General features: G+C 37.4%; 1 protein-coding gene across 5 annotated transcripts in view; it reads left to right on the forward strand.

Annotated features, from left to right (window-relative positions):
- Nucleotides 1-17,505, forward strand: part of Mef2c (myocyte enhancer factor 2C) — a 164,606-nt gene that overhangs the window by 16,925 nt on the left and 130,176 nt on the right. The window contains exon 1 of one of the 5 annotated variants that reach the window (XM_036206945.1): nt 2,409-2,891. The exons of 1 other annotated variant lie outside the window; for it this stretch is intronic. The gene's annotated coding sequence lies outside the window, so the exon portion shown is untranslated. Of the gene's footprint in view, nt 1-2,408; nt 2,892-17,505 lie in introns of those variants that run through there. 3 more of the 5 variants (XM_036206942.1, XM_036206947.1, XM_036206946.1) reach the window with 3 other exon arrangements.

Consider the following 17,505-nt stretch of genomic DNA (forward strand, 5'->3'; position numbering starts at 1 on the left):
AAAGGGTAAAGTAAAAGTTTCCTTTTGAAGGAAAGTAAATTTAAAACTGAAGTATATTGTAGTAAATAGGAATATCTTCTATAATTAACTACAATAGCACAGTTGAAATTCATGTATTGGCGATATCTACCTTGTCATATAACACAGTCATTACATTAATTTAAAGCAGTATGGCAGTAAGTTCTCATGGTCCTTCCTATAGTTTGCTCGGTGAGGATATTTGTAAACATCAAAAACTCATCTAGATTTTCATCTACATTGCCATATCTAGACATGCCTTAGTATTCAGCATCTCTAAACATCAGTGCTTGTACCTGTAAAGAGGCCTTTGCCATACTGTTTACATAAACTCATGGTCGCCACACACTTGCTCTATGAAAGGCAGACTCAATACATAGTACAGACCCTAATTTACAAAAACAGAACAAACAAACAAGAACCCATTAGCTCTGCTAATTAACAGTGACGATGGGAAGGAGCCAGACACTTGCAGATTGCTTAGGTGGAGTTTAACTGGCCTGTGAAGTCAACCTCTGCTTTCAAGTGAAGCCTTTGGGGGTGCCTGTATGTTGAAGCCCGCTCTTCTAGAAAAGCTACTAACTTCAAACAGCCTGCACAATGAGGCAGGAGGCTTTTTGAACCGCATTGTCCCCCTGCGTTAAAATAGTCCTCTGCAGGCCTACTGAAGAATTTCCAGCAAATGCAACCCGTCATTGGGTTAAACACATAGTGCTGGGGGGAGGGGTGCTTTTTAAACAATTTTTGTTTGTTTGTTTTGTTTTTTGAGGAGATATCTTTAGTTAGCTTGATACTTGACTGTGTTACTATTGTCTACTCTTGTGCCTTCGGTGTTATGGTCCTCTGTGAGCTTTCTCTTCCTCCAGTCATAATATTAAAAAAAATTAATGTTTTGAATGTTTTAAAAATCTACAGGACCCCTGGCATGAAAACTTGTCTGTGTGTATGTGGGCACGCGGTTTGTATACGGTTGATATATTTTGTCTTTAGCTTTTTGGGTGTGGTGTAATTGACTAGAGTAGGGACCGACCCAGAACTTGGAACCTTTTTTCCTAAGTGTCAGTTGTTTGTTAACCTGTTTTTGCTATGGAACAGTGTTGAGCAAACTTAAACCTTGACATGAGTGTCCTTATCAGTCTCAGCTGCTGCTTCCTGTGCAGCTGAAACTCTTCAGGATAAGTGAAGTCATCCGCTATCAGCCAGAGTAGCCTAATGCATTTGGGAAGTTGGTTTGGTTTCCATGTTAATGACCTGGATAAAGTCCAGTAAGGTGAGGAGGAGACGCTGAGGGAAGGAGAGGGGTGCTCTCCAAGGAAGCTGTCCCCTCGGTAAATATTTCCAGATTGATTCGAAAGTTCATGGCCCGGCGATAAAGTCGAGATTTCAAATACTTGTAATTATTTTATTACTAATACGGGAGAATCCTTTCGGCTCACTTTCTAGCCTAGCTCTCCGGGCCTCAAGGCCAAAAGCTTTGCATGTTCTGGGCGGGCAGGAAGCGCACGCTTGGGCTCGAGGACTGCAGACATCCTGGATCGTGGCTTTTACGCGTGAGTAACGGAGCCGCGCGCGGACCAGAGCAAGTGGCTACCGCGAATCCAAAGCGGGGGGAAGTCACTGGAGCAGCTCTTAGGGTCGCGCTCCTATTGGTCAGAGGGAAGATCCCGACTTCAGAAGGACTTTCCTGCTGGCTGGCTCGCAGCCTCCCGGGGGAGCAAGCGCGCGGCACCGGAGCGTCCCCTCCGAGCGTCCTCCGCTGCGGCGGGGAGAGAGGCAGGGAGCCGCCGCTACCCTTGTTGTCTTCCCTTTCATGCAATAAAGAATTGTCATTAGGTTTGCGTATGGCATGTGCCATTACCCCACCGTAAAACTAAAATTAGCAAAATGTCAGGAATGGAAAGATTGATTCACCAAGATGCAATTATCATTTAAAAGTGCTTGATTGAGGTACTGATGTTCAGTGATTTATTCTGCATACCATATACATAATTAAAGTAGTGTAGTGGAGTAATTTATCAATCTAGTTGAGACTGGATGGGGTGAGGAGGGAGCTGCAGTATGTTTGTTTTATTAAAATGCTGCGAGGTCTAGTCCCGCCCCCCTTTTGCAAGAGTGAAACTGATGATTTCCCCAGCTCGGGAGGAGAGGCAACGGTTTGGGCTCAGAGAAACGGAAAGGAAAAGGCAGCGCAGGCAAAGGCAAGAATAAAATGAAATGGGGTGGGGGTGCGCACTGGCTCGTACGTGCTGCTTAGAACCCCAGCCCCGTGTGCTCGGTGTTGCTTGCCACCCCCGCGTCCCCTCCCAGTATCCTTACATCCCCCCACCCCCCGCTCTTTTACGCGACGTTTCTAAGGCTGTGTGCTGCTCTCCTTTTTCCCATCCGTCTTCTGTCACTTCCTTCCTGGATGCAGTTTTCTGGACGAGTCTGGCTACTTTTAATCCCACCGGCCGGCCACAGGGAGCCACTTTCTCCTCCTCCTCCTTCGCTTCCTCCACCTTCCTCCTCCTCTTTCTCCTCCTCCTCTTCCAGCGGCTTCGGTGCGCGCGCGAAAGCGCGATCCCGTGCGCGCCTCCCCCTCGCTCTCCCCCCTCCCGCTCGCGCACACACGCACACTTCGTCTCCAGCTCTCTGCTCGCTCGGCTCGCAGTCACAGACACTTGAGCACACGCGTACACCCAGACATCTTCGGGCTGCTATTGGATTGACTTTGAAGGTTCTGTGTGGGTCGCCGTGCCTGCAGCTTTGAATCAGGTGGAGAAGCACTTCAAGGCTGGATGAAGTAAAGATTATTGTTATTTTTTTTCTCTTTCTCTTCCTCTTTTAAGAAAGGAAAATATTCCAAGGACTAATCTGGTCGAGTCTTCCTTCATGTAAGTACCTCTGACATTTCTCGAAAAGAATAGAAATAGCTTGGGTATTGTCTCTGAAATCTGCACCAATCTCTTCCAGGCAGTAGGTCTATCCTAACTCCTTTTGGAAAGGCTTAAGTTGAGGCTTGTTGTGCATTCTTTTCTTTAGAATCCACGATTTCCTTGTGTGTGACTGAAAGTAACTTTTTAGATAGTAGTATCTGTTTGCCATCCGTTATTGAAGTCACATCTGACTCGTTCGTGTCACATCAGCTTGTTTAAAGTTTCATGAAGTTAGTTCACGTCGTTAGCATGCTTAATAGGGTGGAGAACGTGGAACCTGGTGGATTTTAGAATTTCACAGACTGCTCTGTGACCTTGAAGTAGATGTCTTAAAACGTAGCCGTTAGTTCACTGTGGAAAGATGTTCCTGTAAGTTGCCCCCAAGATTGATTTGCCCTGGGTTTGGATTGATTTGCCCTGGGTTTGGATTCTGAGCCACTAGGGCTTGGGATGGCTTTAAGCTACAGGGCTGTCTGCCAAGGGCCACCTTTGTGCATCCTCTGCCCTCACCAAAGTGCTGGCTTGAGAGAGCTTAATTGGTAGGGACCAGAAGCAGTGCCCTGGCCATGGTAGGCTATGCATTTTACAGTTCACGTTTGGATTTCAGCATATGCACTGTTGTTTAGATCAAGGGAAATATTAAGCTTTTTAAAAACAAGCAAGACTGAGTCCCTTAGTCCGCCTTCTGTTTGGACTTCGGATGAAAGTTACCAAACTAAGTGGTGAAAAAGTTAGCTGTGAAGGAAGTCTACAGAGTCGGAGCACATTGTTTATTGTATTATTATGTATTATGCAAGTGTTTGAGTCCAATGCTAATGTTATTTCCTTTCCAGAGCAAGGCCACCAATTCTTAAGGGAAATTTTATATCTGAACCATTTTGTACTCTTTTAGATGCTATAGTTATTCTTTGTGAAAAGACTTTCCCTCATATTTTTGAAATGGATGTCTTTCATAAGAAATACTTTATATGTAAATGCTGACTGTGTGTGTAGAATCATACTCTCTTGTGGTTCTTTAACTGGTCCTCCGTGGAGACCTGCTTTGACACAAAGTGCATTTTACTATTGTTAGCCTGATAGTAACTCTAACAGTAACTGTCTTAGGAAATACTTGGTGAGTGCATATGTTTTCAAAGTGCTGTAAAGGAAACTCTAGTTGCCTGTCCGTGCTTATCCAGAAGAGTGACCAGGCTCTCTGTCACTGGCACAAGCTTGCAATGGAATTGTGCTTGCAGAGTAAAGATGTTTATGGAGGGCATAATCATCCCCTCCCTAGAGACATGCTAGGACATGAAATGTGGCCACCTGTGAGCCAAGCTTAACCTTCTAGCCAAAAACAATTTCAGCCTTAAGTGGTTTAAGAATTTTCAGTTCACAGCTGAAATAGCTCATTTAATTTTTAAAATAATGTCAGTTTGGGCTAGCCTTGAAAAAAAAAAAAACACACTTCAGTGTGTATCAGTCTGGCACAAGTGGAGTTTTGTGCAGCTATTGATTCTATTATAGAAAATGCAGGCAACAAACCACATTGTTAACATCTAGTACAAGCATGAAATTAATGATTGAGTTGAGAAGTATTCCTAAAGCAAGTACATGGTAGACAGAATGAAATGTCCCTACCGCCTATCTTAAGAGGGAAAAATCCTTAAGTCCATGAGTTTTGTATATTATTTGAAAGAACATATATTTAATCATAAATCATATTCTAATCTTGATTCTAAAAGTATTCATCAAAACATAATCTACACATAATTTTTGTTTAAAATTTGGTTCCCCATAAAGTTAAAGGGTCAATAGTTGACAGTTACCTTTACTTCAGGTTGTGCTAAACTTTGTTTAAAAAAAAAAACTACTGTCCTTATTAATATAGTCTACACAGCTTTGGAACGTGTTGTATAGTTTTCAAAGTCCTTATTAAAAACATATTTTACTTCATTCATTAACTATGCTGTCTCCATCTTGGTTGCTGTGCATGTGAATGCAGCAGAGGATAATAGTCAGGTGTGCCATTTATTTCTTATTCATGTTTCTTATATTTGTTGAAATAACAAATGACCATATCATAATAAGAAGCAACTTTCTTCCCTTTTCAAAGTTAATCATATTTTTAACTTTCCCGGGCACAGATACTAAATAACCACAGGAAACTTCAGTCACAAAGGCTTGCTGTAACTTGCCTCATTTTTTTTCTTTATAAACAGGCTTATTTTGCAAAATTTGGGGGAATTTATTCATTCCAATAAAAAAGTAACTAATGATTCTTGGAAATTGAATCCTGAAAACAACAGTATACTCTAGCTTTCAAATATCTTTTAATTTTTCCTTGGCCTTCACTTTACTCAGTGAATAAGCTGAACGGGATACAATTATGTCTTTCTAATAAATTATTCATTGTATTTAAATTTCTTTAATAGAGAACTATACTAAACAACCCTTTGGTAAATGCTAACCTTATCTTTTCAAACTTTCTTTTGTTTATTGTTGTGTATTTTATGGTTTTATTTCCCAACTCTGTGCTATGTATTTTAGACTAAGAAATCTCAGAAAGTGACAAAAATCGAGAAATATCTTTACAATAATAACTGTAATACATAACAAAAAATAGTTATTAAACAGAAATCCAAGGTTTTCGGGCCATGATTCAAAGCAATGTGGCAAAATTTAATGTGCAGTTAAGGCTCGCAATGTGGACTGCAAAAGGACTACTAATTAATTTTTAACTTTTTTAAATAGCATCTTTTAAGAAAATGTCTCCCAAATGATTGTCTAAGCTTAGAAAAGCATGTGTGTATCTTTTGCACATACACAGTGATGGTTTGGACCAAATGAGGGGCTTTCATCTCTGATGCTTAGTGAATATACCACATGGGGAAGAAGAGCTGACTGGGATCCCAGCCTCGGCACTATACCTTAATCCCACGGATTCTCCAATGTTCCTGCATTCAGTACTCTTCATTGAGATCTGTTACCTTTAAGAAATCAAATCAGATCACAGAGGCAAGTCACAGAACTGAAGCAACAACACTGTACACCTTACAAAAGGCAGATTACACAGTTCACGTGTTATTCTGATAGGGCAAAGATAAAAGCCGATTGCTGAGGAACAGCAACACTCTGATTCCAAATGACGGCTAGATAAGTATGCCACAACCCTGTTGCTTCATCGTTAGAAAGAGCAATTCAAACAGGGGAAAACTCAGTGTTCACATAATAGGCTTTCAATAGTGCAGTGAAAGAAAGTATGTTCCTTTATGAGCTTTCTCGTTGCTTAAATTTGAAGTTCCATCGGTTCTCCATGAACAGGCGTCAAGTTGTCTTGTTTGTGTGAAATGCTTACCATAGAGCTTAGGCTATTTCAGAAGTGTTACATAGAATGCAAAGCAGAATTGGCTAGAAATAAAACATATTCATGGTATTGAATAATTGATCAGAAAATGCATAATTGTCAATATCCAGTGTGTTGTTCTGTTACCAAGTATATTCTTCATCAAAATGAGTAGTTATGTAGTTATGAACCAATACATGCAAAGTACATCTTGATAGGTGTTTATTGGTGAAATAATATATATAGATATATGTCTATTTTATGAATATTATATAAACATCATTCTTTATGACAAAATATAATGGCTTAAGACTGTGAGAGAATAGCTTTACCTGTAGCATTTTTAAAACTCAAACTTCACACACATCAGCACTTCAGTAGTTTCTTGTTTCTTCTAAAATTGAAGTCCTTTTTTACTGATGCCTCCTAGTGTCTCACAGTAAAACACTAACGAGTCATCCATACATGTAAACGTTGCATTTCCACTGCCTACATCTTCCGTGATACATAAAATTACTATTTATGTGTTTAATTTTCTGTGCATTACTACAATAGGATAGGATGCTGTAGTGAATGAGATGTTTCATCTGTAGATTTATGACACATGTAGGTTTGCTTTAACTTTAACAATATTCTGCCAAGTGTAGTAAGTTTATATGTTCAGTTACAAGTCATGTAATCCTTCCTCATATTCATTATTATTGCACAAGAAAAATAGTAGATCTTCGATTTTGTAGACCTGTAGATTGTATAGCTGAGTTCATCATCGAGCGACTGATAAAAAAGATGGTAAAAGAATTTATTGCATTTAAGCAAAAACTCCCTCAAGAGATACCAACTTGTGTTAACTCCATGTGTTTGCAACATGCAGATTTCTGTGTGAACTCTGCAGTTGAAAGGTTAAAACAGTAAGAGTAAAGATAAGTGTGCAGATATGTGCGCAAATATTGTTTCTCATAAAATAACAAAAGGAAAACTTGATTAGGGAGTAGATGTCTCTGTGTGATGGAAGGGGGGCTTATTAGAACATATTTTCTCATGACTCACAGAGTGCTTTCATGAGAGAGACATTAGTGGACATCATCTTCAGTACAAGTTTTCTGTCCTTAGAATCATAGTAAAGACTCGTGATATTATTGCAAATCTGTGACTTCTGGCAGCTCAGATTCTACCTAAGAAAACTGGCATTTGAACTTGTGATTTTTTTTTCTTTAATACAGTTATGAAAGTGACATTCCCCTAATAGTTCAAAGGCTTGGAACATCTATGGGCTTCCTCCTGAGTTGTCACAGGGCATGTGTGCACACCACATTTATGACTTTCACTAATACAGTGTTTTGAGGACCCAAGTGCAAAAGCTAAGTCTTGTTTCACACACACACACACACACACACACACACACACACACACACACCAAAAAAAAAGAGACAGAGAGAGAGACACAGACAGACAGAGAGGTGGGGGAGGAGGAGGGGAGTTAGTTTCTGCTTAAAAATACACAGAATATTAGCAGCATTTGCCTAATTTTTTTCTAAGTTAGTCGGTGCTACAGTGTTATTACAATTCTTTGCTTGTTGGACAAATTCCAAAGATGTAAGGGGGTGTGCTCCTTTCTTTTAGGGAAGCAAACATCTAGGAAGGGGCGGGCCTTTCTCACAGGAGCCACATTGCTTCCCTCAGAGAATTGAAGCAAATATGCGGTATGGAAGAGAATGGTGCATGAGAAATAGGATAATTTGTAATGATCTGTTCTAGCTAGTGAGCAGAGAAAACCGTCAAGGTTTGTTTTCCCTGAAAACACCTCCTGTTGGTGGCTGAATGTGCAGTGCTAAAAAAGACCATGAAACAAAAATCAAACATTTTCAGGGCTCCTGCCCACAACTCTAAAGTACACTCAAATAATTCTGACAACTGTCATATTGTGTAGTATTAAGACATAAAAATAAAAGGTGCTAAAGAATATATTCCCTACCCCCTGGTGGGAGTCTAGAGATAACACTAAAATGCCTGTGTTCAAAAATGTCTGTTAAGAAAAATAATGTTTCTGACAGAGACCACTATAGTAAAATATAAGAATATGGAAAAGATAATATAGTATGTTATTATTTTACTCTTTCTTGCTCTCACTGCCCAAAACAGACCCCCTTCATAGTAAGGAAGGAATGTATGTTGCCTGTTATATAAATCCATAGTTTAGCTTCATTGGCAGAACAAATGACATTTGCTGTTACTATAATATGTCTGTTATACATTGCTGTTCTGTGCTGGAAATCCAATCTCGGTATTTATTTTATTTTTAAAATACAGTAACTGTAAACAAAATTCAGAGTACACATGAAGATAAATTTCTGAGGGTACTGTACAGGAAATCGGTGATATGACAAACAATAAATGCAGTAAACTTCTTATAAAGAAAATCTGTAGGAATCAGTACTCTTTAATAATGTACACATTTGAGAGACTTTATTAAATCTTAATGCAGAAAATTTGAAATGAATGAAGCAGTGATGTTCATCCTGCCTCTTGAATGACAGTGCAGGTCCTCAAGCGATGATTTCAATAAAGTCCCTTCAACTGGTTGTAGCGACTGGAGATTCGATCTTCGAAGCAGTTCCTAGTGGGAAGCTCCTCTCCCCAAACTGCAGCCTGAGCATCACTGATTGTCTTCCTGCACCTTGGGAGAGATAACATACATATGAAGATGTTGCACATGGTTTAAGGATACTGTGAATTTCTAGCATGTTGAATTTTGAGTATTAGACATGGTCCTTTGTTAGAGGATATGAAGTGCTTAAAAGAAACCAGCCTAAAACTAGATTTTAAAAAATATATCTGTAATATTTTCAGCAAGTTAAAATGGTAACAATCAAATGCATCTGTTGCTCCAACCATAAATATTGGCACCATTGACTTAAATATGCTTAGTTTTATGAAATTAGACAATAGATTTGTTAATGTAAGTGATAGGAAAAGATAAGGAAATTTGCCTAGTAGGGTAATAAAGTTGACTTTTCATTTCTTATCTCCTAATTAATTGTTGACCTTGTATAAGGTACATAACAAACTATTCTGGAAAGCAGATGTGATTTTTTTTTCATGCAACATGAAGGATTGGGATTTCTTTATAGTAATTTTGAAGGTGTGGCTATTTAGCTGAAATATTCACTGGAACATTTTATTTTTAGAAATCATGGTCACACAAGGAAGGCTTTATAGAACCGACTAGCTAATTGCAGTCAAAGATCTCTTTAATGAATGAACACACACAGAAGAACACATTTTAAGATTATAATGGCCCTATATTTTTTAAATTGCCACATTTTTTATAACAGAACAAAACATATGTGTCTAAGCAGATGTTTTAAGTTATATCCATCGTGTAGGTGAGTCTGTAAATGTACAATTTGACTTAAATGGCTTTGTGGGAAGGTAGTTTGAGGAGTTTAAAAAGAAAAAAAGGGGAAGCCTCCAGTTACTATAGTTTCAGCTCTTTCTTTTTTAAAAACAGTAATTACACTCAGGATAAAGAAAGAGAAATAAACTCTTTTAATTCTAACATCCACACAGTTCCTGAGGTAGAGCGGGTATATTTTTATTCTTGTGTATGCAGGGCAGGTACTGGCAGCCCGGCTGCAAAATGAAAACTTGCTGGCTGCAGACCAGATACAGTGCACAGCGCCACATCATAAACTTCCCTCCTCTGTCTCAGAGTGATTTCAGCCCTAAGCAATGTCCTTTTCCTCCAGTGTAGGCTGAGCAGCAGAGGGCCTCCTTCCTGAGCAGTGGCTTTGGGAAAGGAAAGGCGCAATGTTTCCCTTCTTCAGCTTGAACACTCTGCCTCTTAAATCACTAAGAACTGAGCTGCAAAGTGGATTCAGTATGTTTCCTTTTGATTCCCATATAGCAGTGTAGAATGCATGAAACAATAGGTGTGAGTCGGAACATGGGACTGCCTCCCTACCCCCTAACTACATAGTACATGAAGGCCTGATCAGATACCTGTGGGGGGTTTTGTCGTTGTACAAAGAAAAATATAATAGTTTCTTTTCAGTGAAGCTTATGCCTTATATTGCTGATAGGCAAGATCATTTTGTGATGTAAATCAACATCAAAGATTTTTTTTCTACTTATCACATGAAATAGCAATGTTCCACCACAATATATGGTGCTGCTGTGATTTTTATTGATAAATGTTCACATTTTTAATAATAATTCAATCAAAATACAAAGTGCAAAGAGGGAAAATACGTATAAGTAATTTTACTAATATCATGTTAAGTCAGTTGATTTCTAAATATCTGCATTTGTAATCCTTGCACTTGAAACTGGTCTGAAATGTCTACTTCTCTTTGGCACATAAAGTAACAAGTGTTTAAAAGTAGCTTTTAATTGCCAGTTACACTTTGAACGCTTACCAATGGGCTTCTTTTCTTTCAATCCTATTAAAAATAATTTCTAGCGGCCAGAGTAGTGACTTCTCATTTGTGAGAGGTGGAGTCTGATTATTGCCAGCACACCTTTCTAAAAGTAGCCTTCACCTTTGGAAATATATTAAATGGGACCCTTCAGGAGAAAGTGTTACTACATAATAAATATTTGTTCCACTCTTATTTTTAAACTAAATTATTGCTTTCACAATGTTCTAACAGGGTATAAATCTTAGTTTAGTCAGTAACAAACCAAACCAATTATTAATTATCTAAATAACTTTGACTGAACACTTCAACAAGTAAATGTAACTTCATGTTCCTTTAAAATAGATAAATTAGATTATTTTCATTTTATTTAAATATCAAGAGCAACTATTTTTCTGTCAATATTAGTACATACGTTTTTCTAACAAAGTATTAAAAGATTAATATAACAGGCCTTTTTCAGAAAATGTAAAAGGAATCTCATCAGAATACCTGTGGGCCAAGCCCTCCAGCAAGAGAGAAGAAATGTTGAACTTTGATGCATATATTATAAATATAGGCAGGAGTAAAAATGATAGTTATTGTGTTAAAAATTAGACATCCCATTGAAAATTGTGTGAATCTTTGATTTTGTTTTAATTTAAAATACAACATGAGGTTTCTTTGTTTTCTTAGGGTAGTCCAAAATAGTATAAATCACCACCCTGATAAACATTATTCCACCCACTGTCAAGTGTGAAGTATGGAGATTTTAAATAGGAAAATACACTATCTTGTTATATAAACATTATACAAGCTATTCTTGATTTTAATGCCTGAATATCTTAGCGTTGCATCAAATAGGTAGTCTTGTGAAGCACTTTAGACATTTTAAACTATGTTAACCAATTACTTCTTCAAGGTGCCTGATTTCCATCCATATGTGAAGAGACTTACTAAGTCATTGGTCTTTTAGTAAAGCGTTCTGTGACCAAGGACATAAAATCTGTGTTGTAGATTCTCTCACCGTTCTTTGTTAACTCTTAATAAGTCAAAAATGTATAAATCCTGACCTAATTCCATCTGGATTATGTTTCTTCACTAAACAAAAGCAGCAAACCTGGCTGTGTGAAAAGGCAAGTGTGCAAGATTTGACTTATTGGGTTTATTGGAAGCCAGTTTAAAGTGTGTGTAGGTAGTGGTCAAGGAAATAGTCACCTACACTTTTCTTTCACACTTGAACTTTTCTCCCTTTATGTAAACTAAAAACAATTTCCACAGTGACGTGAATAGGTTTCCAAGGGCCGGCATGGGTTTCTCAGTTCCCAGTGTTGCTTCCTTGTGGCTCCTGGGTCCAAACAGACTGACAACATCTCTTGATGTGGCTGGAGAGAGCGAGCACTATGTGAGCCATCTCCTTCCCTCATTTAATAAGTCAAAGAAACAGTCTTAAAGACTCCTCACTTGACCTTTTCTCCCTTTTTAAAATATTTATCATTTTTGGACCCTGTCTGATCTTCCTTCTTATAAAAAACAAAACAAAACAAAACAAAAACAACAACAAAAAAACAACCATCATTTGGTCTTGTGAAAGCATGTGCACTTTTACCTTGCTTTGACTACCCATGTGTGACTGTAGAATTGTCTCGGCTGTTAACTTATTATTTCCTTACACTTGAAAGACTGATGTGCTTCAACACAGGACAATATCACGTGACAAAGAGTTTCGTGCATTGATCTTGCAAGAGTAAGGACTACAGGGTAGTGTCTTTGTCACAAGCTGCTGTGTTTTTAAAGTCAGTTGATGGCACACCCACAACAGCAATGAACAGCTGCCTGAGCTCTCAGGAGAAGCTTCATTTATGGAATAGGCTGAACCAAATTCACTGCTTCTGTGTGACTCTCTGAAGTCTTTGGTCAGATCTCATGTGTGTGTGTGTACACATGTGCACACACACGTGTTTATGGAGTAGAGATGAAAGAGCAGAGTAAGTGAGAGATACAATGATGATGGATCTGAAAGAAAGAGAAAACCACTTCAGTAACACAAAGCGTTTAAAGAACCCATCGCCATACTCATTTTCTGTTCCTTAATTACACACACATGCTATTGCATACATTGTGTGCCTATAAGCTGTGGAGCATGATTATGCCGAGCAACATCCCCAACTGGGTTCAAAATCCATCTGTCAGTTGGCTGGCCTGTGGTTGAAGGCAGGTTATCTAAGCTCCGGAAAACCTCAGACTAGTATCTGGAAAATGGGACTGATAACATCCACCTCTTGAAGTCTCTGTGAAGGCATAGAAAAGCATTATGCATTCATATAATGAATGCCCAGTAATTATTAAACTTCTGTAATACCACTCTAACACTTTATTTTCTGACTAATGAAGATCACTTAGCAATCTTTTAACTTTTTTTCCTTTAGACTATTAAAAAATGGGTTACTGTCAGGTCAAATGTCTTGTCTGGATGCTGTGTTGGATCAATTTTAATGATTACTAAATAAAATATACCTCTTTCTCTAGGAAAACCAGAACCTTCACACATCAGATGTAATTTTCAGAATTTAAAATGGGAACATGAGAATAAAAATAATTTCAGCCTTGACTTTTAAAAGGCATTTATTGCAAGTTTTGACTTTAGATAGATTATTGCTTAACAGTAATACTTTCAATAGGATTTCAATTCAGGGAAAGTGACTGATTCACAGAGTTGAAGGTGCTTTGTGAAAACAGTCTCTAAGAATTCTGGAGTCTTCAATTAGTTTCAGTCAGTACTTGCCTTTGAGGGGTCTATCGGTACTTGTTTGTTTATGTTATTTTACAATTTGGTTGTATGTGGTGATAGAATTCTGTGGGAAGAACAAGTGGTATTGTAGTCATCCTTACGCTCCTTCACAAGCATGCTTACATATAGAATGTGTCATATAGAACCTGCTAAATCAATTTTTCCTCATAGAGATGAAACGTACTTTTCTTTGAATAGTTAAAAATATGTAAATACAGTTCTACTATAATTATTTGCTTGAGTGATTATTAACTCTAACTACAGTTTACCTACTTGGAGGCAATGAACAAATGGACTTTTTTTATATCTTTTCACTCAATGTGAGAAGAAATATAAAGTACAGGAAATGCAGAATTTTACCAAGGACTTTAACATTTGACATATAAAAGACACATTCAGGAAATCTTGATACAACTTGGAATATCTCTGGTGCAAGAAGCGACTTTCCCTCTTTGTTGTTTTTATAGTTCACTTTTTTTTTCTCAAAAAAAAATCATATTTTGCTAGCAGGTAATGTTGACAAAGCCTTTCCAGTGTATATAGCCTGGGGAGTTACGTCTGCTTGAAATAGTTCTCCCACTTTTGAATAATGACCCTCTGGTGTGCACCTTGCATTCCAGCTTTCTTTTCTAACCTTGTTTTAATGCCTGGATAAAAGAGTGCTCAGCGCAAGGCAGACTTGCAGAGTGGACTTCCCTGAGGCAAAACAGCATGGACAGCTCCCAACACTGCAATCAAGGACGCTTCTGAAAGCTTTAATTCAAAAATAATAATAATAATAATAAGTCTGCATGAAGATGATGGAGCCCTCTAAGGCATATGGGCTTAGAGAATTATTCCCATCTGCAACCCCCTCCCCCTGCTCAGTAGCCCTTTCCAGGGTTATGATTACTGGAAAATGGCTGTTAATCACCAGGATTTTTTTTTGACTGCAGCTGCTTCTGTCAGACTCCTAATCTATTAAACAACTTTGTCTCCAGTTTAAAATTTGCATTGTATACTGTATAGAATAAATTTTCATTGTAATCAGAGTATCCAAGAGAACTTCCAGATATGATTTATAGCTAGCAACACACTTGTTTGTATGTATGGGGCTCTCTTCTGCTATTGAGGCAACTGTTTAAATAATACTGTGGTTGATCAGCATAAGATGGAATAGTGCAGCATTATCGAGTGCAAGCACCACTTACAAGAGTCACATTTACAGAATATTTGAATTGATGCATCCTTGGCACTTGACAGTATAATACTCACATGATCTGAAAACCTAACTCAGATACTGAAAATTTCACTGAACCTGAGAGGGTTTTCCGAAGTTCAGTGTTCTTGTACCAAACTACTCAGGTGTCTTTTCACCCCTTGTGCTTAGTACATTTGACATAATTTTAGTAATAACCCAATGCCCGAGTCAATATTTAGTGCTATGGAAGGACAAAACAGCACTAATTTATAAAGGATTCTTTTAAAAATACATTTGTACATGTAAAATTGACAGGCTCCATGCACAAGGGGTTGGACGATGTTCATCATGTTGGAAAGAATGTTTCAATTAAAGTTGAGCACTGTCTCTTCCAGGTCTTTTTTTCTCCATTTTTTATTTGCTGTGCCAAGGTACCCATGTGCGTTTTTCCACTGTCATCTGGCTCGTGCCCAGCAGATGCACACAATCTGTTCTGCTGTCACTGACAGGGTTCGGTTTATGAAAAGAATGTGTCAGAACATGCCACTAGTCACTTCTGCAGGTTTTTTCTGAGTAACTGAGAATATATGCATTGCCCTAGTTTTATTGTGCTCAGCCCTTAAGATTTCTAAGAAACTTTTATACTAGACCAAAAGCTTTCTTCCAAATATTTTTTGTACCAAATATTACTTTCTATTAAAAATAAAATCTTAGAAGTCCACAGATGTCTATAACGATTACATGTAAGAGGAGATTTTTTTTTTATAAAAATGTTTCAAATAAATCAAAGATGGTTTTGATAAAATTATCGAATTTCCAGCTATGGTATTTCCTGCATAATTAAATACAAATCTGTTCTCATACTAGACTTAGGCCTGCTTTTCTACTAAGGAATAGCTTTGTTTAAATTATTCTTGGACAGAGTAATAAAGGGGTAGTCATAAATACCAACTGTTTAATCTAATAGACAACATCATTAAGTTAATCCCGAAGTAGTTAAACTATCAAATACATTCACAACTTTAGAGAGACTCTACTTCCAAGGAACATTGTGATATTTTGTTTTACATATACTCACATCTTAAATATAGAATTAGTAATTTTTTCTGAGTACAGTCCTTATTCATTAAAGTTTCTTTATCTTCTTCCTTAATAAAAAAATATTTCAAGTTATGTTGTCTTCACTGAAAATAATTTCTCTACTTTTAAATAAATTCTTAAAACTTAAGTAATGGACATTGCATACATTCCTAAATTAATGAACTTAATTATATAGCAGGAGTTTAAGTTTTAGGTATATATGCCGCGTATGTAAGCACATGCAAATAGTTACTGGACATATTTACATTTTGTAGAGAGTTTGTGGTACTAAATATATTTCAGAATTAAAGACTCAAATGCTACTTGAATGCTAATTTTCAGCTATTAAAATAATTTCTAACTTGAGTAACCACTTAAATCTCAGGGAAATCAAACTTCTCTGATCAAAGTTAAAAATTCACATGACCTAAAAATATTGATTAAAAACTGTAAAGGGAGTGAGAATATAGGTAAGTGTTGATAAAACACATATTCAGAAAAGCTGGCTCTAGATCTTCCACAGGAAATTTTATGAAGAACACTTCAGGTGTGCTGTGTGAGAAGTCTTGTCAATTACAAATTTGATCCCTTTCCATAGATAACTCATGCGATATAAATTACCGTGTTTTAAAACACTTTTGCACATTTTAACAAGAAAATAACTTACAGTTGGAACTCATTGGCACTGCTGTTGCAGCATATAAATTAATTGCTAAATTATCTCTGTAGAATTAAGCTACACAACTGTTATGTTTTCTTAATTCTTAAAGTAAAAGGAATCCTAGTATATCATGTTTAAAACGATGATGTGTACATGTCTGTCATAAATTGATTTTATAGTGTTTTTGATGAGCAAGCACATAGATTTAAGGTGAATCATAAAAGCTGGACACAGTGACACATGTGTGTGATTCAGAGGTGAGGCAAAGGATCTCAAGTTCAAGGTCAGCCTGGGCTACCTAGCAAGACCCAGTCACACAAGATGAGAATAAAGAACAGTTCTAGGCTTTTATCCATAATTTTACATGTCGTGTAAGCTCTAATTAATTTGTGTGTACTTGTATTTAGGGGGTTGGGTGGCCCTGATATTTGTGTTGGCACAGAGAGCTGAGAATCACAGGGATCTAATAAGATAACCTGGGCTGAATCCTACTGTTCTTTCTCTGTAACTGTTGACAGTGGGGTGGAGAACTGTTGTCAGTTTTAGGCCAGACTTAGCCTGACTAACTACTGCTAGTGTTGAGGAAAGGGTCATATGGACACAGGGTGACTACAAACTTTAATCTTATTATGTCTGAAAAACACAATTATTTCAAAACCAAAACTCCATGTATGAATTTAGTCATCCTGAATTGTTAATCCTAAAATCGTCTATACGTCATTCATAACATATAAACAATCTTAAATGTCATTAAAGAGAAAAGTTTACTCCTTTTAGAATGATTCACAGAAGTTGAATATTCACAAATAGGTTTTGCCTTGTGAAATACTGGATTTTCCAAAAGAGATAAGCCTTTCTTTTAAAAATTAATGCCTTCCTTATAAAGAAGTAATCCGATTTCTAATCTTACTTGATTTTTTAAAACTAAAGCAAGTATACTTTCCAATGTAAATTTCTTTCTGGTTACTGGGGAGATGAGCTTTGGAAGCATTTCATCTTAAAAACAGAGTTTTGTGAGTTGCTTCAAGTTCCAAAAAGTATGGGTCCTCAACCTTCCAACAGGATATGAAGATGGCCTTTCCAATAGGGATAAGGACCTTTCTTTGTGGTTAGGATGTGCTACTTATTTGCATTTGCTTAG

This window comes from Onychomys torridus, chromosome 15, assembly GCF_903995425.1.
Source record: "Onychomys torridus chromosome 15, mOncTor1.1, whole genome shotgun sequence".
Classification (NCBI taxonomy): Eukaryota; Metazoa; Chordata; class Mammalia; order Rodentia; family Cricetidae; genus Onychomys; species Onychomys torridus.